The sequence below is a fragment of the Lolium perenne genome, chromosome 4 (assembly GCF_019359855.2).
Source record: "Lolium perenne isolate Kyuss_39 chromosome 4, Kyuss_2.0, whole genome shotgun sequence".
In the NCBI taxonomy this organism is placed as follows: domain Eukaryota; kingdom Viridiplantae; phylum Streptophyta; class Magnoliopsida; order Poales; family Poaceae; genus Lolium; species Lolium perenne.
Genome location: NC_067247.2, coordinates 310,768,515 through 310,796,238, shown reverse-complemented (window position 1 = coordinate 310,796,238; position 27,724 = coordinate 310,768,515).

Sequence of the window (27,724 nt, the reverse complement as noted above, 5' to 3'; positions counted from 1 at the left end):
GAGAGCAAAATTGTATTGCACACACAAACACACATAATAGCTGCATAATTTAAGGCAATCGGTGAACACAAGTAAATATGTCCAACATATTGGGCAAATATAACAAGCACATAACTTAATCTACCAGGTTATAAATAAAGCTCCTTCCTTCTGTAATCTTCCTCATTCATCATCGGAAACTACAATCACTTCTTTGCAGCCTTCACCTGGCGTGTCACACATGCATGTCCTTGCACGTCCACTGTCCCTGTTGATTTGATCATTGATTGCTTGCTTTTTGGATTGTGCAACTCCCATCAACATATCAATGGTGAAGACAACATCATCTTTCCTCTGTTGTATTGCACCTGGAGTTGCTTCAGGGTATTTTAGGCTGTCCAATGACTCTAGGCTGGCATAGTAGAGGTTCCTCTCATCCTCGTCCACTGGAATTAGATCCTCCATGTGCATGTAGTCTCTGTATTTTCCATCATCGTCAGATTCTGATTCACTGTCCCTTGGTAGCATTGCTTCATCACCATCTTCATCATCACCATCATCACCATCATCACCATCTTCATCATCACCATCATCACCATCATCACCATCATCATCGTCATCAGCATTGTCTCCTTGCTCAACATTACCTGAGTGATATTCCTGTTCTTCATCACTTATGACAATCAGTTCAAGCTCCTCATGTTCATGATGGGTGCTCATGATTTCCTTATCTTTATCAACCTCTTTCTTTTTATCCATGGCGTACGGATCCTTGTTGAAGCTTGATTCAATTGCCTGCATTTATTGAATAACAGTCGTAATTTATATAAATTATTTGAGTTTGTCTTAGTAGGTACTTGTACTACTGTAGATAGTGAACCCACACATCTGATTCAACTGGGTTGTGATGTACATTGATTTCAAGACAGGTAGATTAAATTCAAAACAGCACAACGTAATATATTTATCATGACAGAACAATTATACATAGCATTTTATTTTTTGGAGAAAACAACTCATATAATATATGCTCTAGACGTACAATAAAATCACTTACTCATAAATTTATCATGTGTAAATGTAACAATATTATCTGAAATTATAACTAATCAACATAGCAGTTTTTGTTTTAAAAGGTCAACAAGAACATATAATACTGAGCCGTCGTTTTCGATTTACCTCGTGAGCTGTCTCCTGGGCACATGACTGTTTGGGAAGAACCACAGTAGGAACGCGTCTGGAAGTTCTTCTAATTGGCGAACAGGAGGAGAGGGATGCCATCCTTAGGAAGGGAGAAAAGCCGATGAACCATGCAGATCTTACTTTGATTGTTCTGGGTGGGTCAGGGTATGCTTGTGTGGAGACTCCCGTTCTTGAGCGGCGGTATGGCAAGACATGGGTGGAGATTTGCGCGCGGGAGCGGGGGCATGGATTCATTCTGCGAGGGATCTGTATGATTGATGGGAGGTACGGAATATGGCGCGGAGGGATCGGTGTGGTAGATCGCCTCCTCCATCGGCCATCCATAGCTACCCGCGACATCGATTTTGCTCACGGATTTGCGATGATACGATGAGTTTTGTGTCGAATATGGAGATGAAACTAGGGTTTGGTAAGAGTTGTCTTCCTTCACGCTTGGGCGTGTGTCGTAGCGACATGTGGCATAAATATAAGTCCACAACGTTTGGCGGGAAAATATTAGTGGACTCCACTTTTTCCCGCCAATGAATAATGGGATGTAGATCCCGCATCCTGGAGTTGTTTTCCGTTTTATCTAGCGTGGGTACACTTTCAAAAGGGTGACGAGTACGGCGATGACGGCTAGTCGAGTACAGTTTAAACTAGGACTTGGTTTGGTAAGAGTTGTTTCTCTGGAAATATTTCTGTTTTTTCTAGCGCAGGTATAGGTGCAACGCTTGTGAAGTACAGGCTTGGCGTAGAAACGACTACAATATCCGCACCAATAGGGGCACGGTATTGTGTTTCTTTTTTGATTTATCTAAAAGATTTCCGTTTTCGCCAACGCAGGTACATGTTCGGTGTGGTGTTGAGTACGGCGTGACGGCTAGTCGAGTACAGGTTCCGCACCAAGAGGAGTACAGGTCTGTGTTTCTCTATCGCAGGTACAGGTTCATATGCGTGTCAAGTGCACCGGTGATGTAGAACCGAGTACATGTTTCGCACCGAGTGGAGTAGTTGATTTTGTAACTTTTCGTTTTCTCTAGCGCAGGTACAAGTGTAAAAGCGTGTCGAATACAGCAGTGACGGGGAGTCGAGTACAATCTAGGTAGGAAAAGGAGTACAGGACTGTGTCTTTCCTTTTTCTCTAGCGTAGTTACAGGAAGAAATGGACGACCAAGATGGGAAGTCCGATGAGATAGATTTTGTGAATGATCGTATATTAGGAAACATTATACTACTATAATAACTATATAGTGTTGTAACTACGGTGTTCCTTTATTGCAAAAAATAAATAACGCACGTTCTGTTTAATTAACTATTTTGTTTAATTAACTAAAACATGGTTAATAAAATCTGTTTCTTATCCGGACCCACGTGACAGTCTTACTCTGCCGTTTCGTCGCCTCCATCTTTACGCCCACCGTCTTCCTCCCGCACCCGCAAAACTTCGCAGTTTTGAAAGCAGAATAGAATTGGGGAAAACCGCAAGAGCGTCGCCGGAGAAGCCGCCACCCCGAGGAGGAGGATCCTTTGCCTCCCATAACTGTTGCGCAGGGTATCAGCTGAATCGCCCGTACCTACTCTGCTGCTCTGCTCCGTTCGCGTCGGCCCTTATCGTGCTGGAATTGTTTTGTGGGTCCCGCCGCTGCTGGTCTAGGGTTTCACAGTCGCCGCCTGAGCCCAAGCTCTGCACCTGCAACGAGATGTCGTCATTTTCGCGATCATCCCCACTGTTAAATCCTGGTACACTGCTCCGTTGTATAATTTTAAGAAACCCTAGGGCGTAATAGTTTTTGGATTGTTGAATATTCCAAATTCTTCTTTATTGTTTCCTTATTACTACGGTGCTTCAGATTCGCGTGATCGGCAATTTGATTTTGGCTGTATGTTGTGTTCTGGTTTGTTAATACTTAGGCCCGCCTTGATTTGTACTTCAGCCTCCTTTGCCTCTGTACTTGTGCTTAACCCCGTATTCAAACTTTAGTCCTGGGACAAAACAGTCCGGTAGTAGTTAATTTGTTCCTGTTCATTCTTCTGTTGTTGTGTTTTCATTGCTTCTTGCAGTGCAGCGGATTGATTGCGTTTGTGCCTGTACTCTTCAAATATTTAGAATTAATAGTTAAGGCTACTTTAGTCAGTGCTTGCTTGTAATCTGTTTATGATAAATCATTGGTTTATTCATGCTGTAGTGTATATATGCTTTGATGCAAGAACCTAACACAATTTTTTGTGGATATTTTATTTTTGTTACGCAGATAATTTCTCAAGATCTCCAACAAGCAGGACCATTGGTGACACATTGCTCCTTTTAAGCACGCCAGAGGCAGACAGTCTTCCATATGAAGATAGAGCTGGTCCTGCAGATATTCCAGGTGTGAACCCGAAGAGGAAGGAAAAAACTTTCACCTCTGTTTTCTCAAGGAGGCCGAAAAGGAAGGCTGGACACGACGACAATATGCATTATAGCAACACCAAGTGTGCAGATGATGAAGCAGCTGCGCGGCCTGTTGGAAATGCAGAGGAGTGTGCCACTTCACTGACTGCTAATTATATCAAGAAGGGCAGTCAGCTGCCCAAGCCGTTTAGCACAAAAAAAAGAGACATATCAGTTGCTTGTGAGAAGAAGGCAAGTGGTAGTAAGAAGAAGGGAATTAAAAGGGCCAAGCATTCTAGAGATTCTGCAGTTCTTCATGCAGAGGTTAGAGGAGATGAAGGAACAAACGACGGAGCTAATCTGGCATCTTCATCCCAGGTTGTATTATATGATCCTCGTGTTGAAAGGTGTGAAGTAGACGCTTCAATAAAGGAAACGGCTGAAAAAAGGACCAAAAGGTCCTTACCAAGCAAAGACAGTGGAAAGAAATTTTTGCCTGCAAAAAGGATAAAGGTAAACAAGGATCTGTTGTCTAGCAAAGACAGTGAAGATCCTTCGGACAAGGACCATCTTATGAGTCAGATGTCAATCCAAACAATTATTGCTGCTGCAAACGAACTGGCGAGGATCCCACGACTTATAGAGAGTGTTAGAGATGCAGGGTTTGGTCCTTTCATAGACACTAAAATAAAGGGATCAGTCAACCGTAAGTGCATTTCCTTCATTCTAAAGAATATAGATATTCCTACAATGACGGTGACATTTTCTGAAGAGAAGAAGATAGAGATAAATCGCTACGCTATCCATCATTTATATGGCATACCAAATGGAAATGTGTCAGCTCCAAGGCCGAATCCCACCAAAGAAGCCCTTGCAGAACTCAAGCAAGAACTTGGGTTCAAATCAGGTGATAATATCAATGCAAACAAACTTCTTGATAAGCTAAGATCCATGGTCGATGATCATTGTAGTCCTGAGAATACAGTGGAAATCAATACAGACCTTGCACTGAAGATCTTCTATCTCATATTGTTTAATAAAGGTTTATGCGTTGGAGTTGGATCACGCATCACTTTGCCAAAGGAAGCAAGCATGGTTAAGGGACTTGATTATGGCAAAATAAAATATATGGATTTACTCGGCTAGTGGTGGATGAGCTTGATTTCAGCGTCTCACTGGCAGAAACACAAGAAGTTACAAAATAAACACATGGAAGGATTAGCTGTAGCACCGCTAATAATGTACCTGGATTCTCTTATTTACAAAGACTTAGCTCATATGGGAAAGGAGACACCTCGGGTGTTGGTTCTTGATGAACAAAAATTAACAGCAATATCAAGAGCTGACAGGAACATCGGAGCGCAAAAAGGGAGCGAAGACTGGGTTTTTGGAAATATAATTGTAAGCATGCTCTTGAAACAAACATTTTTCATATTTTGTTTCTTTGTTTTGCGTAACGTCCTCTTTTGCAATTAAAATTTTGTTTCGATCTATCTATTTGCCATTGTAATGTAAGTTAAATCTTTTTATCAGACTTGGAAGGCACAAGATGATAGAGTTTACCGGACAATATCAGAAGAAAAAGCAAAGGAAACAATGGCAAATAGACACATATCCATTTGCTTTCCTGTTGCAGGAAGGTCATTTCACGGTGGCGATGATATGCCTGCGGGAACCGCATCTGAGCACCAAGGAGCCCTGATGATAGGAAACAGCAATGCTGTCCAGAGCGATAGTATTAACAGCATAAAGAACCTGATCCAACAGGCTTTAGATTTGACATGCGGTCTGCAGACTACGTCGCAGCTGCTAGATAGAGATATACCCGGGGATACCTCTCACAGGAAGATTGAAAACCTCAAGATCCAAACAGCCAGCCTCATGTCGATGTTTGATTTATTTGGAGATGAACAGAGATATTCTCTTGATGTACACCGTACAGATGGACGTGGCAGTGAAACCAACAAATTGACATCAATTCCTGATGAGAAAAAGGCACGTCAAACTGTGGAGGTTGATGTAGGGAAGGTATTCCTTTATTACACTCGCACATTTTTGTATATATTTGTATGTTTTCACAAGTTATGATGTACCTTCCCTATGAGAAATAGGCTACTTGGTAAAAGCATAAACATGTGTGGAATTCAGTATTTGTACTTATTATTCATTGCTAACTGTACTCCATGTCTTGTCAGGCGACTTGCGAGCAGTAGGAAAAAATACTAGAAGAAGGCTGCAAGGTTAAACCAGTAATCAAACAAAAGAGGAATAAACAAAAACGTAAAGTCTCGAGTAAAACAGGCAGCATCGGAGACAAGCTGCTAGAAGAAAACCATCCTGATCCCAGAGAGCATCAGGCTGGTTTTCTCCCAGATATCTCCGAGAACATCCAAGAATCCAATAAGGATCTAGCCATCCAAATGTCCTGTGAAAAGGTACTAACTACAAGACAACCAATTCAGTGTTAATTTTTAAATTCCCAAAACAGGATGCTGAAGCTCACAGGCCAGAGATTGTAGCAAGTGCTGCTACAATCACTGGAATGAGTACCGACAAGCTAGCGGAATCACTCGATACAAAAGTGAACCATAATTTTTTAATCATTGTACTATGAAATAAATTATTATTCAACTCATTAATTTTGAAAAACCACTCATTAACAGTATCAAGAAAAAACATGTACAAGCGAAACCACGATTGAAGAAGTTCATAACCCATCGGATAACTTGCAGGAAGGAATCCAGGTACACTATTACATGTTTTTATATGCCACTGTGTTTGTGCAATATGGAGACACAATTGCAATACATGTACACGGTAGCTTTGTTATAAATTATGGATATATATAATTTTCTGTATAACCTTAAGGTGAAGTTTAATATCATCGGTGCAATCCAGGCTAGTTGGAAAAAAATATAAATATAAGCATCCGCACATCCATGTATTAGCTGTATTAATGAATGTGCTTCTTGTATTAACTTTATTTTTGCCATCTCTATTATACGTAACTTCAGGCGACTGACGAACAACATGCATGCATCGGAGAACAGCAGCTGAGAGAACCCCCTCTTGCTCCAGAGCAAACTATTGTACCTCATCTACATACAGAAGAATCCATCAAGGAACCACCCACTGAAACGTGTGGTAAAGAGGTACTAATTTATAAATTTCAAATTTAGCACTATTTTTTGTTTCTCAGATGTAAATGTTTGTAAATTCTTGTACAGGATGCGGGAACTTCAAATGCTAATGCCGAAGCTGATGCGCCATACGTTGAAACAAGTGCTGCTACTGTTAGTCAGAAAAGTGCTGATATTATAGCGGAGTCATCTGATCGAAACGTAAAGCATCAAACTTTTTATCATCATAGTTAGATAACTTACTATACAGCTCATTAACATTAGCCAACAGAATTCCATTGAAAAGCAGGATCAAAACATAAAATCTGCAAGTGCAACCAATAGTGAAGAAGTTCAGAACCCAGAGGATTTCATGCAAGGAGACCAGGCGAAACATGATATTGTGTCTGACGTAGCACATGCAGACCAATGCACTTCAGACAATTTGTTGGAAGGTTGCGTGGAGGGCTCAAAAGCACGATTAGAGGTTGAAAACTCAGCTGCAGAGGAGCTATGCAATAAGGTCGTTGAGAATACACGTGCAGACGATGATGTGCAAGTTACCCACCAAGTGGATCTTTCGTGCACAGGCAAGTTCATGGATGGGACTTTTTTAAAAAAAACAGTGCTATTTGGTAATTTATATAATACAATTTCTTTTTCTTTTCTTTCAGGCAATTATGACCAGCTCAAAATGTCTCCACCAACGACTGAACAAATTGACGAAGAAGCCAGAGGAGCTTCGTTATCGGTAACTTGTCGCAATGTAATACAACTCCAAAATTGTATGGAATTTGATGTTAGTTCATCTCCTGATGCTGCCAACCAGGATTCTAAAACCTCAACGGGCTCAGATGGCGATGGCTGTGACATATCTGTAGTCGCAACCATTGTGGGGGAGCCCTCAACTGCTATAGTACCCGAGGATGGACAAACGCTTAAGGATGGCCAGCACATAGGCAAGTGCCGAAAATATTTTCTTATCTATTTTCCAATCTGTACACTGAAATGCCCACCAATTCATGATTTCCGCAGCAGAAGAAACTACTCAATCTGTGCCAAGCGAATTTATGTTTGATCAGTCAGGAGATGCAACACCTGATGAAATCATGGAGGGTCCATGTGCTACCGCTGACCAGAATGCAGATGATGCTCTTAGCAAAGGTGCACACCCAATCATGGGATAAATACTTTAAAAGTAGTATAGTGGTCTATCCATAAGATGTGCAACCCAATTTTATTACATTTATGGCATCTCATTTATTTTGCTTTTTCTGTGAAAGAAGTCTCCGATGAAGGTAACAGAAGGGAAGAGAACGAGTTAGCCAAAACGGGTGAATTTGATGTTAGTGCATCTCCTGATGCTGCCAACCAGGATTCTAAAACCTCGACGGGCTCAGATGGCGATGGCTGTGACATATCTGTAGTCGCAACCATTGTGGGGGAGCCCTCAACTGCTATAGTACCCAAGGATGGACAAACGCTTGAGGATGGCCAGCACATAGGCAAGTACCAAAAATATTTTCTTATCTATTTTGCAATCTGTACACTGAAATGCCCACCAATCCATGTTTTCGCAGCAGAAAAAACTACTCAATCTGTGCCAAGCGAACTTATGTTTGATCAGTCAGGAGATGCAACACCTGATGAAATCATGGAGGGTCCATGCGCTAGCGCTGACCAGACTGCAGATGATGCTCTTATCAAAGGTGCACACCCAATCATGGGATAAATACTTTAAAAGTAGTACAGTGGTCTATCCATAAGATGTGCAACCATATTTTATTATATTTATGGCAGCTCATGTATTTTACTTTTTCTGTGAAAGATGTCTCCGATGAAGGTAACGGAAGGGAAAAGAACGAGTTAGCCAGAACGGTTGGCAACACAGCTGATGGGGAAGATAAAACCAACGTCGTGTCATGTCATCGTGATGGACAAGAGCAGGTTATCAAGGAGACGTTGCGGGTGCAACCCGAATTGAAGGAAAACAGCAACATTGCAACAGAAGATAACAATTGCGACAACCGCAGCCCTGAAACTGCATCAGATCCAACCATGACCATTCAGGACGAATTGAAAATCGTCATCAATAATTCCATGATTGAAGGCAAGAGACGAAAAACCCCTGTTTCATTTTTAAAATTTTGCAAAGTTCGTAATCTATTTTTTTCCATAAAGAAAACATATGTTAAAATATACGGTGTGAAAAAAGTATGATCATTCGTTGCAGATGATGACGAAACTCCTGATGATGGGTATGATACCATTACTGATTTTGTCTATAAAGAAGTATGCAAGTACAGTACCAGATCATCTATTACTGATAATCAAGATCCATCCAGCAGGGAACGCATGGAAAAATTTAGGTATCGTGTTTTGGCATATGTAATTACATTCAATGTAGAAACACTGCCTGACAAATAATTTATTAAATTTTCCCAGAAATCAGAAGTTTATTGGATATGGTGAGATGGATGTTACAATTGGTGATGTTGCTGACTCCTTTGAAGATGGTGCTCCTATTAAAACCAGTATAATGACAATCATGGTAGATTTAGCGCGGGATATTTTTCGAAACCCTGAAAAAAAACGTCTAATAGTGCCATTCATGGCAGTGGTAAGAAATATTATTATTATTTTTTTTTTCTTCATGCACATTTGTATGCGGAAATTTGAGGCAGCGCTAACATAAAAATATAACACCCAAACAGTTAAGGTGCAACAGGATTAAAAGGAACAATGATGGAAAAATGAATACGAGGAAATTGGCAAATCTCATCAGGGCAATTAATCCGGTTGAAGATTGTTTCCAATTGGACAGATACGATATTGTAAGTCTCAGTGTGGTGTCCACAATTATCTTAAAATAAAAAGTGTGCCTTAAGACAAATAGCTGGATTGCATTTTTTTGTTTACGCAGATAAAAGTTCCATGTTTCGAAGAAGGAGATAAAAATTGTCCTGTGGGCCACTATTTCGTCATGTGCGTGAATTTAAAGAAAAAGCGGTTTGAACTTCTAGACTCACTTGGAGGGGGAGGAGCTGAACAGCACTTTGTTAACACGGCTGACGTGTTCAAGGAAATTTGGAAGGAAGCGTACAAACAAACCAACGGAAATCTGTCACCTGAAAACCTTGACGAATTTTCGTACCAGAAGCCTAAAGTTATTCCACTTCAGGGAGAAACGTAAGAATTGTTGGACATTTATTAAATAAGTATTGTTGAACCTTTATTTATATAAAGAGATATGCTAATGATTTACATGGTGATCGACGCAGGTTAAACTGTGGAGTCTACATGATGATTTTCCTCATGTTCTGGAATGGAAAGTCTATGTTGTTCATTCGACAGAACGATATATTGTACATCAGAAAAAGATTATTATACTTGATTCTTATGTGGGAAAGATTGGAGGTTAATATTGGTCTGATTAAAACAATCGACAAAGGTAGTTAGTAGTTCACATTTCTTACTAAAGATTTACTGCGCATATAGATATTTCACGGCATATTTATATTATTGTTTTATTGTTTGGTGTAGGTGAGCTTAAAAAGGTCGTTCCGGGAGAGTACAATTTAATCAGGATGAAATCACCTGTCAATCCAAACATGCTTGTTATCATGGACCTACCTGATGTCAATATACCAGAACCTAGGGTTGTTGATAATGGAAAAGAAAACTATACTGAAGAACAAGAATACATACTCATCGGTAGCCAGGAAGACTACAGCATGGAATGCTTCAAGGAAAGTCGTAGAACGGAAGAAACATCAAAGGACGAAAAAGAAGACAAAGAAAGAACAAAGAGCGGTGAAGAAGACAGGAATCAGAAGCAACAGAAATCTGTTGTCGCCATAAATTATGAAGACAACAGCACTGAATACTTGAGGACTAGAGAAGCAAGAGTTGACGATCCTTCAAGATTGCACCAAGTTTTGTTTACTCCAATAAACAGAACCTCTTCTTCATCGCCTGGTTATAAAATTGATAAAGATTTGCACTGTAGCCTCACCAGGTCACAAAGTCTTGAGACTCCACCGAAGGTTTCAAAGTCCTATCATGTAGAACCGAATGTTGAGCAAAGAACTAAGTTGGTCAAACTGAAGAGGGACATTGTTACCCCGTCTAACGTCACGACAACAAAGAGACCAAGAGCTACTGCCAAAAAGTTTTGCGAGCCTATGCCGGACCATAGACCAAGGAAGTTCAAGTACCAGAAACTTGCAAACAACCTATATGACCTCCTTCTGAAAAAAAAGAAATTTGATGTGTAAGTATTTCATCTTGCACTGCATAATCTTCATCTCTTCAATTATTTATTTTTTAACCTTTGGATTTTCATGCAGAACTGAGGTATTCAGAGCACCGGTTATGCACAGTTCTGTTCCTGACATGAATACCTCTTACACGGGCATTGAGATTAAAAAACAATTTGGACCTAAAGAGTTAATGGATGGTAATAGCATTGACTACATCATTGACGAGATGACGAGCACGTCCGATTTGTACGCTAGTGGAGAACGAGTGTTGTTAAGCCAAGGATTTATCATGGTATGCCTTGTAGTCAACAATGTATGTTGCACCATAAAAGTGATTATATTGTACACTAACTACTGATATAATCTATGTTTGCAACGAATGATGCAGCATGTTCTCCAGGTGGCTGTTTGGGAACAGACAGAAGAGGAAGTAGAAGAATCCGTTCAAAAAATGAATGTTCCATCTAGCTACACAGAAGATTTCAACATGGATATTGCATCGAAACTTTTCCATAACTATGTTGACAGAACAAAGTGCCTTCTCGACTCAAAACTTGTAAGCTCCGTTCCTCTATAGGTGCAACATCATTCCAGCGTACATATCTACTATTTCCATCTTGTTCTTACATGTCAAGTCTCCAAACAGATAATGATGACGTACTTCAAGAGTTATCACCATACTTTGTATGTGATGAACAAATATACACAAAAGTTCGAAATACTGGACTCTAGAAAATATAATGCCAAAAAAAGTGATGACGACCATTATACAAGGAGCAGATTCCACACAGAATGCGGGAAAATAGTAAGTATAGTAAAAATCCACATGCATGCTTTTTCACACAATACTATTTATTGTTGTCAATCATCATTTTTTACGATCATTTATTCCCTGATTCCTACAGATGGCAAGGATGGAACTTGTACTCAAGAAAGTATACGGTGCAGACAGATACAATAAAAGTAATCAACCAAACAGCTGGGTTGCCTGTGCAAACAAGCCAAGATATATTCCTTGCCCACACCAAGGAGTAAACCAGTGCGCATTTTATGTTCTGATGGGTGCGTACCTATATGATGGGATTAGACTATTGGGTGAAAAGGAAGGATATGAGACAATTAAAAAGGATCATGTAAGTGTTACTGAAATTCATATTCTTTAATAAGATACAGTGTATATATGATATGCAGTACTTGTAACCACTGTTGCCTCCATTCATTGCAGCCCACTATAAACGCCAGAAAAGCTGAGTATCTGTACACTTTAATATTCAGCTTCCGCAACATGGTGAAATTCCCAACCGGAATCCAAGAGTTACAACCATCAAGCCCACTCTACGGATGATGTTGTCATAGTAAGCATGTTCACATGTACAACAATGAATTTTAACAAGAAAACTAATTTGTCTAATGTGTTTATTAATTACTTTCAACTACTGTCTTTTGTAGCACATTCCCTATGGTGGATGGTGGACAGCGCACGTGCAACTAGTACCTGTCAAACATCTTGGTTAATACAACCGCACCATGAACCGTCGGATAGTAAACTTCACTACATTGTGATTTGTTAGTACTTGTGAATATGCTGTAGGTGTACTTTTGTATCAGTACTTTTGTATCAGTACTTATTAATCCGAGAGAAGCAATCATATACTCTTCTTGCTGCCTATGCTGTACTCGTGCAACATTCCCAACTGTACTCCTATTGCTAATCAGAAGGAAAAGCCCAACACTCGTACGCCCTTCACCGCCGTACTCGACCCTGCTGGCACATGTCCTTTACCGGAGAATATAAAACATGCAGAAAACATAGGGAAACACTACTGAACCCTATTGCTAACAAAGTTGTACTCGTGCACCCATCACCGCTGTACTCGACACACCTTGCACCTGTACCTACCTGCAGAATCCACAAGTCGAAAAAAAAATTCAGAGAAGCAGTCTTTTGCTGCCTATGATGTACTCGTGCGTCCATCACCTCTGTACTTCTCTTTCTCACAAAGCTGTAGTCGTGCACCCATCACCGCCGTACTCGACAAAACTTACACCTGTACCTTCTTGCAGAATCCACAATTTGCAAAAAAATAAATTATAGAGAAACAGACATGTATTCCTCTTGCTTCCTAAGCTGTACTCGTGCGCCCTTAGACGCTGTACTCGACCCTGCTGGCACGTGTCCATCCCAAGAGAACAAAAAACATGTAGAAAACATAAGGAAACAATACTGTACCCCACTTGCTAACGAAGCTGTACTCGTGCACCCAGCAGCGCTGTACTCGACACACCTTGCACCTGTAAGTTTTTGCAGAATCCACAAATTACACAAAAATAAATTATAGAGAAACAGTCATGTGTTCCTCTTGCTGCCTAAGATGTACTCGTGCGCCCTTAAACGCTGTACTCGACCCTGCTGGCACGTGTCCATTCCAAGAGAACAAAAAACATGTAGAAAACATAAGGAAACAATACTGTACACCACTTGATAACGAAGCTGTACTCGTGCACCCATCACCGCTGTACACGACTCACCTTGCACCTGTACCTGCCTGCAGGTCCCAACATTTGAAAAAAATTATATAGACAAACAGTCATGAGTTCCTCTTGTGAAAACAGATAGAGGCTGTCCTTGGTGCTGTAGCTATACTCATGCACCTGCCATTTCCCCCCAGTGAACAAAAAACATGCTGAGGAAACATAGATATACACTGATGTACTCCTCTTGGTGCCGAAGATGCACTCGTGCGACTGTCAGAACTGTACTCTACTCTGCTGGCACCTGTACCTTCCCAGATAAACCAAAACTTGCAGAAAAATTTGGAGAAACACTACTGTGTTCTACTTGGTGACAAATCTTTGCATTTTCAACCTCCCACACTGTACGTTCCCAGTTAACTCAATTATTGCATAAAACATATAGAAAAACTTCTGTACTCCTCTTGATGCCGTTGCTGAACTCACGAGCCATTCACCACAGTACTCGATACAGCTGACACCTGTCCCTCTACAGTGAACAGAGAAACATGCTCAGAAAAATACTGCGACAATGGCAGGGTTTCGAGTGAATGTATTCCTTTGTATTTACTCTTTTTGTGCGATCTGATGCCTTTGTCAGGGTTTCGAGTGAATATATTCTGCACAGAATGACACGACAGTGGCAGCATAAAAAGCATATAAAGCATGCAGCGACAAGCAACTAACTGACAATTTTTTGACACTCATTGACATTGAGTGACAATGCAACTATAAAATGCAGTCATTCTGGTTAAACCATCTTATTATATTACTTATTTATTTATCCCATGTTCTGGGTGCTTGTTGAAATTATGTAATTAACACACGTTCTATGACAGCGTTTATGATACATTTGTTTAGTACCTGTGCAATTCTGGAATCTTTCTCTCTCTTACTCTTCTTACAGTAGTTGCTTTAGGTCCTGTGCCCCGTCAGTGTCTCGAGTGAGTATATTCTGCAAAGAATGACATGATAAATGCAGCATAAAAATTATATAAAGCATGCAGCGACAAGCAATTGAGTGACCATTGTCGGACTGACTGACAATGCAATTGAGTGATTCTGATTCCACTGACTTCTTGCAGTGACTTCTACTTTTTTTTCATATAAACAGTAGCTACTGCATTGTTGGTTTGGAGATAGAAGCCATTGTTACCTTCCTGCAGAACAGAGATTTTGCAGACAAATATAGATTTAGTCCTGCGCCCTTCAACGCTGTACTCAACATTGCTGGCACCTGTCTCTTCACAGAGAACAAGAAACATTTAGAAAACATATGGAAACATTACTCTACACCTCTTGCTAACGAAGCTGTTCTCGTGCACCCATGACCGGTGTACTCGACATGTCTTCCCGCACAACCGAAAATTTGCAAACAAATATAGAGAAACAGTCGTGTACATTTATTGCTGCCTAAAATGTACTCCTGCGCCCTTCACGGCTGTACTCGAGCATGCTGGCACCTGTCCATTTACAGAGAACAAAAAACACGCAGAAAACATAGGGAACTGGTAGTGTACTCCTCTTTCTATCAAAGATGTACTCGTGTATCCATCACATATGTACACGACACACCTTACACCTGTACCTTCATGAAGAACCCAAATTTTGCAGACAAATATAGTTTAATAGTCCTGTACTCTTCTTGCTGCCTAAGATGTACTCCTGCGCCCTTCACCACTGTACTCGACACTGCTGGCCCCTGTCTCTTCACAGAGAACAAGAAACATTCAGAAAACATAGGGAAACACTACTGTACACCTCTTGTTAGCGAAGCTGTATTCGTGCACCCATCAGCGGTGTACTCGACACACCTTACACCGGTACCTTCCTGCAGAACCCACATTTTGCAGACAAAAATAGGGAAACACTTCTTGTAGTCCTCTTGCCGCCTAAGTTGTCATCGTACGCCCTTCACATCTGTACTCGACCCTGCTGGCACCTGTCTCCAAGAGAACAAAAAACATGCATAGAACATAGGGAAAACACTACTGTACTCCTCTTGCTATCGTAGCCGTACTCGTGCACCCATCACCGATGTACTCGTCACACCATACGCCTGTACCTTCTTGCAGAACCCAAAATTTGAAGACAAATATAGTGAAACAGTCATATTATCTTCTTGCTGCTTAAGATGTACTCGTGCAACATTCCCAACTGAACTCGACCCTGCTGGCACATGTCTCTTCACAGTGAACAAAAAACATGAGGAAGAAACACTCATGTATTCCTCTTGGTGGCCAAGATGTACTCGTGGCCGACACCTGTACCTTCCCAGATAAATCAAAACTTGCAGAAAACTTGGAGAAACAGTCATGTACCCTACTTGGTGACAAATCTGTACCTTTTCAACCTTCCCCACTGTACTCGAGCCATGCTAGTTCCTGTACGTTCCCAGACAACTCATTTTTTTGCATAAAACATATAGAAAAAACTACTGTACTCCTCCTGGTGTCATTGTTGTACTCACGCGCCCTTCACCACTGTACTCAATACAGCTGACACCTGTCCCTCCCCAGTGAACAAAAAAAACATGCTGAGATAAATAATGCGACAGTGGCAGGGTTTCATTTGCATTTGCTCTTTTTGTGCTACCTGATGCCTTTGTCAGGGTTTCGAGTGAATATATTCTGCATAGAATGACACGACAATGGCAGCATAAAAAGCATATAAAGCATGCAGAGACAAGCAACTGAGTGACAATTCTTTGACACTCAGTTACATGCAAATATAATAATGTCATGACAAATGCAGTCTAAAAATCATAGAAAGCATGCAGCGACAAGCAATTGAGTGACCATTTTCATACTGAATGACAATGCAATTAAAAAATGGAGTGATTCTGATTCCACTGACTTCTTGTAGTGACTTCTACTTTTTTTTCATATAAATAGTAGCTACTGCGTTGTTGGTTTACAGATAGAAACCATGCAGTATTCTAGGAGATCCACTGGTTCCAGGACACAAGAACCTGCTCCTGCCAATCTCCTAGTTTACCACAGAAGGAGTGCAAGAGAAAGGGAGTTGGCAGATGAGAGGAATAGAGCATTCCTTGAGCAGGAAGCTGTGGGTGGTTTGCAGCAGCTAGGTGAGTGTCTTGTGAGAACAGCTATCATGGCACTCCTTTCTCCAAATGCCCCACCTAACATTAGAAGCGCATGTGCACCTAGCATGCCATCAATGTCTGAGTTGCCAAGAAGAGTTGATGGATTGCATCCTAGGGAGGCAAGAATTCGGCATATTTGTGCAGGGGAGTACCCTCCACTGGAACATTTGGAAAGGGCTCTTGAAGGACAATACCTCCATGCATTGGTACCTCCTGAGACGGAGAAAGAAGTAACTGCTTCAATTGTTCTGTGCAAGGTCAAAAGGGCCATGAAGAGATGGTTGACCAGGGTGAGAAATAAATTAAGGAAGTATTAGTGTTTTGTGTCTATGCAGCCATGTAGTGTATCTGTTTCTCTGCAACTATATAGTGTGTGTACGTGTGTGTACGTGTGCCACTATGTAATATCGTCCAAGGTACAATAAAACGTGTCGTTCTTAATTACCAGCATTTGCTACATACAGATAAATGCATGTGCAAGTAGTTTATTGCATTACTTACACGATTCTACATTAGAGCTAATACAAATAAGTACGGAATAGCCTGATGCGTAAGTCCAAAAAAAAAAACATAGTACACACGTACTGACATATTTTGTTTATAATTTGTAAACAGGCAATACAGCGCGCGAGACATGGTAATCCCGATAGGCAGATCAAAAACTTTATTAGGCACATATTTATAAAATTTATAGTAGGTACCATAACACACTTGCCACTAATAGGTAACAAAGTGCATTGAGCCCGAGTACGGCTCAGTCTAATATGTAAGTACTAGGTTATATTCTGTACACTCACTTAACAATTTTTTTTTTTATAAAATGACAGTAATGCGTCAGACGGACAAGTGCCAGACTGGCTTATGCACGATGCAGACTACGCAAGAAAATGAACCGCTTTGCGGTTAGACTAGTAGTGGAACCGCTTTGCGGTTAGCGGAATTGAATCGTATACATCTGTAATATAGCGCTCTACATTCCTCTCTAAATAATCACCACCATCCCCACTAACTCCCGCATTCCACTTTCTCCCCTATTTTGCTGCCCAACGATCGATCGCCGCGGCTTACACTGCTCATCTGTAGCGATGGAGCAAGGTGACAGCAGCAACTCGAAGACGCACGCGTATGTTCTTGCTTCTGGTCCGCTGGCAAACATCACTACGCGATCAGATCTTCTTACCACCGCTCGCATTGCATATGGTATACCGGAGATGCGCGATGCTATCAATGAAGACCGAAGCCTCCCGTTCGGGTCCCCGTGCATTTTACACAGTCTACGACCACAGGAGTATTCCGCTGATCAGAACTCGCATGTATTTATTTTCAATACTATTTTGTTTTTGGGATTTCTATTTTCGTGCCCCTGGTTCGTTAGTTGTACTCAGTTTTCCCCAGTCCCTTAGTTTTTCCTCAGTTTTCACCTCCTCTAGTTTGAAACACGCACAAGTGCTGGAACGGCCGGCAGCCGTCAGGTCAGAGGCCTTGACCGTTAGTCTGACCGGGTGGGGCCGCACAGGGGCAGCTCCTCCCTGACCGTCTCGTGCTGACGGGTACGGTCAGGACACACGTCGGAGCAGCCATCCATCTATTGCTGACGTGTGGGCCGTTTTATTTCATGATTTTATACGCGGTGCTGCCAATGACAAATGGGGCCGCTCTATAGGGCTGCCGCAGCCAATGACCAGTGGGGTCGTCTATTTTTCAGGAAAAGACATATATTGCCGCTCTGTGGGGCTGCCGCAGCCAATGACCAGTGGGGTCGTCTATTTATTTAGAGAAACTCATATATTGCCGCTCTGTGGGGCCTCCGCAGCCAATGACCAGTGGGGTCGTCTATTTTTCAGGAAAAGACATATATTGCCGCTCTGTGGGGCTGTCGCAGCCAATGACCAGTGGGGTCGTCTATTTATTTAGAGAAAATCATATATTGCCGCTCTGTGGGGCCTCCGCAGCCAATGACCAGTGGGGTCGTCTATTTTTCAGGAAAAGACACATATTGTCGCCCGTGTATTGCCGCAGCCAATGACCAGTGGGATCGTCTACTTATTTAGAGAGAAAAAATCATATATTGCCGCTCTGTGGGCCTGCGCAGCCAATGACCAGTGGGTCGTCTATTTTTCAGGAAAACTCACATATTGCCGCTCTGATATATGTCTTTAGAGAATATCATAGAGAGAAGCAACAAGTTCGCTAATTAATTATTCTTAAGCTAGACCGGAGAACCGCTGGCAGCTCGTTCCCCACCGTCGGACGGAGCAGCCATCGCCGGCGCCTCGTCGCGCCGCCGGCTCTGTCCCCCAGCGGCGTCGGACGAACTGCGGCGCTACACGTCAACCACGGCTCCAGTACTTGTTTCGTCCGCACGCATTGTACCCACCGCAGGAAAGTCCGCCGCAAGCAGATCCGCCGCCCACGACGACCGGGATTTGTTCCGCGCACCAATTGGTATAGCTTGGTAAGACCTCCGCTTCTGCCTCCCCCGCCCCCTAATCGATTCGGTTCCTGTAATTTATTGGAGTTTGCAGGTACGAAATAGTTCTCAATGTCTGGTCGTAGCGGGTACACCGGCGAGGGTGGGGATTCGATCATGTCGTGGCCACGTTCTACTTCTCCTACCTCGTCGTAAGTGCAGGTATCTAGCTTCAGCTCTCTGTACTACCGTTGAATTTGAAGTTCCGCCATGGCCTGTTGGGGTGATTTCAGTTGTTCTTTTTTCCATTATTGTTACAGTTAGCCAGGCAAGCCGATGATCCATGGTACATTGCATACCAAGATGAATCAACCCAGTGGTGTAGCCAGAGGATGGATTTGGAGGAGAAGGTGGCCAATTTAGGTGATGAATTGGCCCATAAAAACCTGATGATATTCGAGCTGAAGCGTATTGTGGAGGAAGAAAAGAAGAATTCAGAGCTTATTCGCAAGGAGAAGTTGAGAGTTGAGACAGATCTTGCCGTATTTGATCAAGTGGTAGAAAATCTAGAACATGAACTTAAAGTGATGGGAGAGGAGAAAAGTAGATTCATCTGTGCAGTTTTATTAGGTGTCATCCCTGTCCTAGCAGTTATATGGTTCTGGTAGACGATTTAGTATAGAATTGTTATTCAGTAGATGGCTCTAACCACTGTATTTTGTTGTGGCTCTAAGCACTGTATTTTGGTGTACAATTTCCTACTTGTGCTAAGTAATGCGCACGATAATTTTAGAATGCATGAACATTTTATAAAAGTGAAGAGATCCCAAAAGTGAAAGCATGTACCAGCCTCCGGATCAAATACATATCAATATCTTCCCAATCAAGTTGGGATGGAATTCAAATCATACATACGGATGTACATGGACACATCAAGAACGTGGAGAAGCTTTTTTTGAGACGGAGGTAGTAGTTCGAACAATTTTATCCCATTTGGAAATTGAAAAATACAAATTTATCATAATTTATCCCAATTTGCGGCGTCGAACACGGTCATCTGCGCCATCAAACGTTGAAGCGATGTTATCGGCGATGGCTTCAATGTTCGTGGCATCGATGACCAGTGTCGGAACCGCCGCTGTCTTGGTGTACTTCATCAGCGATGGATCTGCGGAGGGCTGGATCGGCGGCTTTGCAGTGCGGTTGTAGACGATGGCTTCAATCGTCTTGGCATCGATTCGCACTCTCGGCACCGGAAGTGAGACATCAACAGGCTCCGACATTGAAGGCTGGGTCTGCGCCGTCGAAGAGATGTTGTAGGCGATGGCTTCAATGTTCGTGGCATCGATGACCACTGTCGGTACGGCCACCGTCTTGGTGTTCTTCATCATTCAACAGATCTGAGAATAGAATCCTCACCGGTTAGAGACAGAGAGAGACAGAGAGAGACATTTCAACTATTTCTGACGGTTAGATCCTCACCGGCACTCTTAGATCCACGGCGCACGCACGGTTAGATCCGCGCCGCCGCACGCCGCCGCACGCACGGTTAGATCCGCGCCGCCGCACGCCGCCGCACGCACGGTTAGATCCACGCCGCCGCACGCACGGTTAGATCCGCGCCACCGCGACCGCCGTAGTAAGAGAGGAAATACGAGAGAGGAGGATGCGACTGGAATATGCGACTGCCAGGGTTGGTAGGTATGTGCTCTGCTCTTGTCTCCGTATGCGTCCATCGTGGTAGAGATAGAGATACAGGCCGTCCGATCATAAATGATCGAACGGTGCAAGCGTTCGTTGAGCTTTCAACTAACCAAGATCCGTGTGACATACATCTCGACCAATCAGAGATCAGCCAGTGAGTACAGGTTAGGAAAACTGAGTAGAACTAAGAGGGGGGAAAGTGAGGAAATGTTTATCGGAAGGGCAAAACTGAGTATGACTGAGTAAAACAAGTGGGCCCGGAGGGGGAAAACTGAGTAACACTAAGTAAAACAGGGGCACCCAAATAATAAACGGACTAAGGGAAATTGAATCTTTTGGCATAAAAATTGTAAAATTGTGTTATTTGAACAATATATTACATTTTGGCCGACTAGATATTGTTTGCAACTCAAAGATACACAAGTGTGACGAATTTGGACTCATTTGGACAAAGTTTGTAAGCATAGTGGGTATTTGGGAGGTGTATTGAGCAGAAAGCCCTGCATCTTCATATCTAGTAGCTCATGGACTAGGAAGTGGTTTTGAAGCTTTTGGCGTAAAAACTTCATATCTCTATATTTCCTTTTCCATTATTATTTCTCTAGGTTGTAGGTAACATAACAAGGCTCCATGGGAAGGTTCCACCATGTTTTGAATTATTTTGAATTGAACCCTAAAACCCTAAAACCCTAAAACCCTAAAACCCTAAAATGATAAATGTGGCTTAAATGTGGCATACAAATTGTTCATACAAATTCAAATTGTTCAACATAAAGGGATCCCCAATACATAGGGAACCACAATACAAATTGTTCATACAAATTCAAATTGTTCAACACAAAGGCATCCCCAATACAAATTGTTCAACACAAAGGGATCCCCAATACAAAGGGAACCACAATACAAATTGTTCATACAAATTCAAATTAGTTGTTAATAATTAAATCTTTCTCTTGCTCCTGGTGTGTCTCGGCGGGGCCACCAACTTTCTCCGGGTAACCCTACCAGGGATATTACCGGTGTCTACCTTCCTTTTGCCCTCTTTCTTGTTCTTCTTCTTCTGCAAAGCTTGTGCTTTTTCTTCTGCCATGTCCTCTTCGAAGTTAGCTTCTATCATGGCCTTACTACTTTCGAGGCATTCTCGACTATACTGTTCCCTCTCCTCTAGACTCATCGGTTGAAGCCATTCTACATCCATCTGTTCCCTCTGCTCTCGATCCATCGGTTCAATCTCCTCATGTTCAATTGCTGCTTCAATCTCCTCTGCATTTGCTGCTTCAATCTCCTCATGTTGAACTGCTGCTTCAATCTCCTCTGCATTTGCTGCTTCAATCTCCTCATGTTGAACTGCTGCTTCAATCTCCTCTGCATTTGCTGCTTCAATCTCCTCATGTTGAACTGCTGCTTCAATCTCCTCTTGCATTTCTTGCTTCAATCACCTCATGTTGAGCTATTGCTTCAATCTCAAGTTGAATTGCTGCTTCATTCTCCTCTGCATTTTCTGCTCCCTTTGATCTTCCATTCCAAAAGCTGGGTCAACTCCATTTTTACAAAGCCTAGCAATGTGTCCAGGGATTCCACAACGTTTGCACTTACGTTTTCGAATCGGTGCACCACCCTCTGCACTAGCTCGATCCTATTCTTCCTCTGCCTACCTGCCGGTCTAGTCAATCGGAGAGTACGAGTTTGAAGCCTGGATCGACTTTCATCCATTGGTCTTTTCCCAACAAGGTAGGAACATTCATAGCATATGCAGCCCTAAATTTGGCAACAGAGAAATACTCGACACATACCGATCAACTTCACCATCTTCACCCCCTATAACACTCATGAAAAACAATGCGTGTATGCGGGGTATCCCACGGATCTGCCATCCCCTACAATGGCATGTCCTATCAACCAAACTCCTTTGGATACCTCCACTGCCTGTTTCTTGTCGGTGTAGGTTACCTCAGCCTCCATTCCTTTTCGACGCATTGCATCCTCAATTGTTTTGCCCTCTCATGCAAAGACTTAATCAAAGATGGGAGCATGAGATGGCCAACATAATTTGTGGATGCAATTCTTGACACAGATCGATCTTTATCATGATCATCTGCCTAATCTTATCAAATATTTGCCACAGCATAAGCCCTTTCAATGACTTGACCTTTGAATTGAAACTCTCCGCAAGGTTACTTGTTACATAGTCTACCTTGCAAATTTCATTGAATTGGCTTCTTGACCACACCCTACCATGATGTTCATCCAAGTACTCCTTCACCCCGGGTTTTTGTTTATACAACACATCCAAATGAAACAGATGCTTCCTAGAGCTGCATGTGTATGAAGCTGGCCATAGGTTGTCGGTAAAAACTTTACCCTTGAATTTCTTTGTAAAATTCTGTACCAAGTGTCGCATACATTCCCTATGCTCCACTCCGGGGAATACCGCTTCTACCGCAGTCTCCAAACCTTTGCAAGCGTACGTGTGGATAACAAGTCCTGGTGGATGACCTATAAGATCGCGCAAATTCTGCGAAACCAAGTCCAACTTTCCTGTGACTCAACCTCCAAAACCCCATAAGCAACAGGGAACATCCAATTATGTCCATCAAGCTGATGAGCAGCAACTAGCTGTCCTTTAAACCTGCCATGAAGAGCTGATGCATCCACGGCCAAATAAGGCCTGCAACCGTCCAAAAAGCCTTTCCAGCAAGCTTTGAAACAAACAAAAGCCCTTCTGAAACATTCCTTGTGCATTACCTTCCCGCTTTTCAATTTGTAGGGAAGCGTATGCTTGTCTATCGCTACAACACTTGCTGGACTAGCCATCTCCACTTCAGCTTTGAAAGTGTAAAGCAACCAAAGCTTTCATTCCATGGACCATTGATCTTGTCAAGAGCCATTTCCTTTGCATAGAACATCCTCATGTAAGGTACTTCCATTTTATACTTCTCAACCACCTTTTTACGAGTGCTGTTGGACCAAGTGAAGGATCTTCTCTCAGCCAATCTAGGATTATATCTGCCAACCACCTAGTCTTCGCTAGCTTTGTTTTCAGCTCTGGCTCTCCCCCTAGAGGTGGACACCTATGGATCTCCTTATTCTTCTTTATCTGAAACATAATGATAAGGGATGTCAGTAATAGATAACAAATTTTACACCGTGATCTAAATACACAGCTGGTTGGCGTAGTACTGAACCAAGCTGCTTGCGCATTGTGGATGCATGCAGCCTAAACCTACACCTTGGGTATGGGCATTTAATTGTGAACCTACCTGGCTCACTTTTAACAACCTCAAAATTATTCTTAGTGAGAATGTGATATGTAGTAATTGCATTACGGCAGTCCATCATCGTTTGAAACACGGTGCCTTCTACAAGCTGGGGATCCTCCCTGTTCCACTCAATTGTTGGCAAGTCTTCACCTTCGTAATCGGCTAAAACGAGGCTGTCATCATTCTCATTCTTCTCTTCATCATCAGTGTCATCAAATCTGGCACCAAAAGCAATATCTTCCATGTATTGATCCTCCATTGTCTGCTTACTGCATCGATCTACCAATTCAGGAAACATCAACTCATCCTCATCATCTTGAGGAGACTGATCCTCAATGTCTGCATCGTCCTCCACATCGACCGTACGAACGATCTGGCTACCACTAGCAGGGACGAGATGGTGCTGCTGTGGACCTACAAGGAGGCCGCCAAGCACACTGTTAGAAGAGGCAGCAGCAGTAGAGAGACATGATGCCCGACCACCTGATGATGCCCCAGCACCAGAGAGAGATGATGCCTGGCCCCTGTCCACATGGATACGAATTTTACCGAACCGGCAAGAAGCATTCAAAGCAAAAAGAATTCCCAGATCGTCGTCGGAAATTAGTGGAACAAATCTTCCCTCCTTGTTGTGCAAATATTCAAAATGAACTGCGTCGTGGAAGCTCCAGCTGTACTGAGCGCAGATGTTAGCTTTCAAATTCCTCAACGAGATGGTGGTTGCAACCACCGCAGGGAAGAAAAACCCATTCTTATAGCGTTTAGAATCACGCGTAAAGCTAGAATCCATCCTAACCACCAGCCGAAAAGCCAGCGCTGGATCAATCCTATTCGAAAAGCAACGCAGTTAGTTGAGCAACAACGATTGGCGCTCAAAAACTGCCTATTGTTAATTCACATAGGCAGATGATGCTTACCCAGATGGAATCCATGCGTTAGATCCCTCCGATTCCCAATCTTCTCCGCGGCTGACGCGAACATTTGGCACACCAGATGGACATACAAACTCCACGAAAGGGGTAGATCTAGATCTGGTGGAGGCGGAGCCCTCTCCGCCTCCCGGTGGTGGTGGTGGGGGCGGCTCGGCGGCGGACGACGCCATAAGGTAGGAGGGCAGGACGGCGTGGCGGCGGAGGGCGGTGTGTGAGCTCCTCCGGTATCGGGCGGAGTGGAAAGCTTTGGGTGAGCTCCTCCAGGTCAACAATCCAACACAGTTCGAAAGAAACGGTCAATTCAACACCAACGCGGCTCCCTAGCCGTCACCGGTAACGGTGAAGGCCTCTGACCAGACGGCAACCCTCCCGTCTGAGCGTCTGCGACGGGTTTCAAACTAGAGGGAGGGGAAAACTGAGGAAAAACTAAGGGGCTGGGGAAAACTGAGTACAACTAACGAACCAGGGGCACGAAAATAGAAATCCCTTTGTTTTTTATGTTATTTTTTGACATAAATTTGTGAGATTAATGATGCAAAACTCCTATAGGGAATTGACGCTTCCCTGACGCCGCTAGACTCTGCTGCGGTATCAGCATTCGTTCCATGTAGGGTGATAGGCCGTAATAATAAGCATTGGGTTGGCGCGAATGGGGACTGGGTTGCATTTGTTCAGGATCAGGCACAATGGACCTTGATGAACGTCTACACCAAGGCGGAGATAACACTTCCTTCGATTCGAAATGTTGGGATCCATCCGGATGACCATTTCAGGTATTGCTGGATAAGTCAAAAGTTATTTCACCATCTTTTTTGATTTATTTAAGCCAAAAGTTTTTAAAATACCACCCAGGTATCATTGGGAGATGGCTAGTCTCGTGTTACTAAAGATCCAGATTACTGTTGAACAATTCATGTTTGAAGGCAGATGGCACTACTGTGCCATAGCAGTGTTTGACAAGACATTGGCAATCATGATGGGTGGAATGGACTCTGACTGGAGGATCCTAAAGAATGACTTCCTTCGTCCGTCATTCTATGCTGATGCCATCTATGATGAAGGTAGGATCTATGCTGTTACGGAACCCCGTGGGGATGTACTTGTGTGGCAGCCAATGGAATATGGTAAGTTCGTATTCTATTTAATTTACAACAATTTTGCACTTTTGGTCTTTATGCCATCAGATATATTTAATTGTTTCCTAGATTAATTATCAGGCAGTATACAATCAAACTTATCTCAATATCAGATAATTTGTTCAAATTCCCTATGCATTTTTTAATTTATTCACATTTCACTTTTTTTTTCTTCCAACCATATAAAATTTTAGTAATTATCACAAAGTATATGATCAATGCTATGTTGTTTACATAAATATTTATCATGTTAAATATACTGTAGCTATGTTCAGGATATAATCTGTCATGTAAAATAATTATCATGTTTATTTATTTCTCGTGCTCACCGTTTTTTTTGTATTTTGCCTAAAACACAAAAAAGGTGCAAGTTCAGGTCCCCGTGTAATCTCAATGCCCTTGAATGAGGACGCGGCAAATGTTAACGCAGCCGGCCAAGATTCAAGAATCTGGTTCCTAGCGTCTGGTCTTGGTGGCAACATTATCTTGGTTTGTATCCGAGGACAAGGCGAGCCTGTGGGTATTCCAACCAATTACAAGGGCAAGAATGTGTGGAATTGTCCTTCCCTGCATTGTGATGTATATGCAAGGAATGGGCAAGTTACCGATCCCGTTGATACAGCCTGGCTGAGGCAGGGGGATCTACAAGGTAACTCTTTGTTCCTCGGTGTAAACTACCCATTCTTGCTAGATGCACCAGAACCAGAAGCTGGCAACGCTGGCAACACATTTCCGTTGTTCAAGCCGGACAGTGTTTTTGCTGCACCAAACTACGTCAACCATATCCCACGTTTCCCAGATTGGTGCCGCATACCAGTTGATGGCGGTGCTTCTGTAGGCTCGACTTTTGTTTGGCCTGAGCTCAACTGGGGTGAGTTTCACGAGGTACCGATGTGGTTTGTGCCAACTCTGCCATGGCCAGATATGTGAAAGTTAGGTCTAGCTTGTGATTTATGCTTGTGTGCTATGCTTTCTATCTCAATTCGTGGAACCTTGAATCTATGTATTGTATTTAAATATGTAAAATTATCATTCCATTTAGCATCGCTGATGTATAGATTTTGTTGATGTTAAGGAAACCAACAAAGAAAACCTGGTACTATTCTTCGTGCCACATTTGTACACATCTCAGTAGAACCGCTGTACTAGACTTTATTAGTAACTGTGCCTTTAATGCCGCAGAAAGTACGAAGAAAATCAAAACTACGAAAGCTTATTCAGGTATTGCATAGGCAACTCCTATGATAAACAAAAAACAACATACAGATTGCATAACATAAGACATGATTGCTGAAAAATAAAGATGACACACATACAGATTGCTTAACATAAGAAATTGTTCACATCACAGAAACATCGATGTCGAAGTTCAGGTACAAACATAATACAAAAAAAGAGAATAGTAGCAATGTTCACACCCAACAAAGGCTAAAACCATGTCCCAACTTAGATAAAGTAACACAAACAAGAAAATGTACTACATCTTCAAATGACATCAACAGAAATAACAACACCCTGCCTCCGTTCCATGATACCACCATAAGGATGGAAGAGAAACATCACCACTTGACCAGCTACTAGTCCATTCTTCTTAGCAAAATCTTCCCATGCATCAGGACTTATTATCATCCTACCATCAGTGGAGGGATAGAACTGTCCAACAACAACTGTTGTGTTATCTGCGATAAAACCACACGGCACACGAAGGTTCTAGTTGAAGACCTTGGACAACAGTGCTTGGAATTTTCT